Raw genomic sequence first — 2860 nt, forward strand, 5'->3', positions numbered from 1 at the left:
GAAGATACTGCATAAGAGAACAATTTGACTGAGCTTAACAGCTCATGGGTGAAAGACAGGATATTACCAGCTATTCACCTTTTACATTTTTTGCATGAAGAAAGCATGATTAGAAGGTGATCATACTCAAGATTTGAGCAGTGATTGCTTTTTGTGCCCACGTGGCACGCTTGGAAGTGCCAGGGCCCTGGTCTGGAATGTTGGCCCAATATTCCTGGAAGATCAGAGCTGGAGTTTAAAGAAAACTAAGGACATGTACATACAGATACAGATAGTTTGAGGCACTTTGGAAGTTTATGGCCAAGCTAACTGAACTGTTATGTCAACAGTGCCTGCAAAATTAACCTGTCCCCCTGAAATGTTTTGCTACTATTTGTACGCTATTCAGAGACTGGTTTATGTGCAGAGGAATGGAATTTCATGTCCCTTCTATTACCAAGAGAAATATCCATGTATTTTTATGTTTTTGTGTATGTATTTGTATAAACTCGGTAAGCCTTTTTGCCCTCCGTGAAACATTTGTTTGGGTTCTGCGGATTAACTTAATACAAACTGAAACAGCATGTATTCACTTCTTTATGGAATACTAAATGTCCTTTAGTCTTGCTTTTAGTAAAGAGCAATGTTCCCCTTTCTTAGGATTCTTTTCTTTATTACTTTGTAAAACTTTATTATATGTCCACTTACTTTCTTCCTGGCTTTGGTTAGCCTAATAGTAAAAGTGCATAGACTGAAAGGTTTCTCTTCTCCCTCAGCTGTGGGGAAAATGTCTGCTTACTATACTGGAATCCTTCCAACAATTTTTTGCATAGCTACATGAATGTAAGAAGCATTTTGATTTACTTACATACAGGTATCTAGTTCCCACACTACATATCTTTGGTTGAAAATTATTTTGCATTTGCTAGTAAAAGAGGAACAATTTACATGGTATTTTAGTATTTGAATTAATTAAAAATGTGAGATGACTATTCAGAATAAAAACAGCTACACATATCGTTGAGTTCCCATTTATTTTCATAATGAAAACTGAATATTATTCTGTAGATAAAGCTATTTTATTTTACCGCTGCCAATAAAAATAGTTATTTGAATAGGAAATTTTACATTAATCTATTTTTTATGTCAAATACCCCTTGAAATATACTGAAAATTTTCCTGGTCCTTTAGATATGAGAAAATTCCCTCTTTGTGGTATGTATTAAACTGATTCAAAGCAAAAGGAAAGAATTCTATGGTCTTAACATGTTTGGGTTTATGTTCATAATGTCAAAATCAGACTGCTTAAAATATCCCCTGGCATCAGGATAAGAAATCTGAAACTTGTTTCATTTCAGCTTCCCTATTTTTGTGTTATTTGGATGATTACCCAAACAAGGCTTTTAAGAGGCTCCGGTCTCTCTCTTTGTAGTTACAGCTCAGAGAATTTAGAGGCGTGGGACTGAACTGAAAATATGTGGGGTATTCCCAGAGCTGCCAGTAATAGGTAACCCATGGAATGGGCCTTTGCTTTGGTTTCTTGAGGCTGCTGTGACTATCTTGACTAAGGGACAAAAAGGGAATTTCAGAAAAAGAAAAAGCCTTTTTTTCAGATAAGTTCTTACTCTAGTAAACTTGTATTTAATCATCCCCCCCTGGTTAATAAAACAGTTCCTTATTGTGCTGCACCTTTAGGTGGCCACATAAAGAATCTGGCCTATAATATGTGAGAAACAAACAAACTAACAACAAAAGCAACAAAAAAAAATATATATATAAAAAAAAGAAGTGTTTTTCATCCAATATGTACCTGTTGAAATAACTAAATAGAGGGGTAGTGTGGATGAGGGCCATGCTAGGGACTTCTCCCATCTGCCCCTGAACATTGATCCACCAGCATCAGCCTTTGGGATGTAATGGGTCCACTTTCCCTTGCTCAGGTCCACCTTGGAGCATAGGGGAGGATTTAAAAAAAAATAAATAAATTTTAAAAAACCTTCTGAAGCTTTAAAAAGTTTTTCCTTCTGAAGCTTTACTCTGAATCTCTCATTCCCACGGGGTTCCAGCAAACAGGAACTGTGGTGTGTGTTCATTTCCTTTCTGGTGAAGCCAGCTTAAAATAATAGCAAAAAAAAAGGTCCTGCAACATTGCAGCACCAAGTGAGATTTTCGTGTTGCTGCCTCACTCTGCTAGGCCACGCTTAAGAGGTTTTCAGAGGTGCTTTTAGTCTGTGGAGGCTTTAATGCAAATAGCTCATTTACTTACAAATCCAGGGAGGGCAGAGGGGCTACAGCGGTCTGATTTTTCCCTTCATCTTCCCATTACTTGTTCAACACCTTGTAAAGAAGTACTGCAAAGGCAGGTTATTATGCACTGAGAACTGGTGTGGCAACTGTTGCTTGCCCTTCATTAATGCTAGTGTTTAGTTGAACGACTTGACCTAAAGTAGCTGGAGCCTGCCGGGAAAAGTTTTCAGCCCTTTTGTTGTGTGTTTTTACAAAGTTCCCCACCAGAGCAAAACCCCTTTCTTTCCCATTTGCTGGCTGATGCCCTGAGGGTGACGAGACTGAAAGTTTAGCAAGTTTTGTGCATAACTTCACATCACAGGAGCAAGTGCGTATTTCTCCCCTCCTTTCTTTTTCCTGCTCCTAAAACGCCTCCTTCAAGTTTGTAGCTGGGCAGGACTCCAAAGGTGCAGCAGCAGCAGCAGCTGCAACGAGCCGGAGTTCAAAGTTAGCAGTAAATTGCACAACTTCCAGCTCATCGCTACGCTCAGTGACTATTAACAAGCTGGAAGGCGGTCAGGGAAAAAATAGGAGAGAAGGGAACACCCTCGAATTGTTTGGGGATCGCTGATGTTATGCTTTTGCCTCTGGAATC

This window comes from Nesoenas mayeri (assembly GCF_963082525.1).
Source record: "Nesoenas mayeri genome assembly, chromosome: 1".
NCBI classification, from domain to species: Eukaryota; Metazoa; Chordata; class Aves; order Columbiformes; family Columbidae; genus Nesoenas; species Nesoenas mayeri.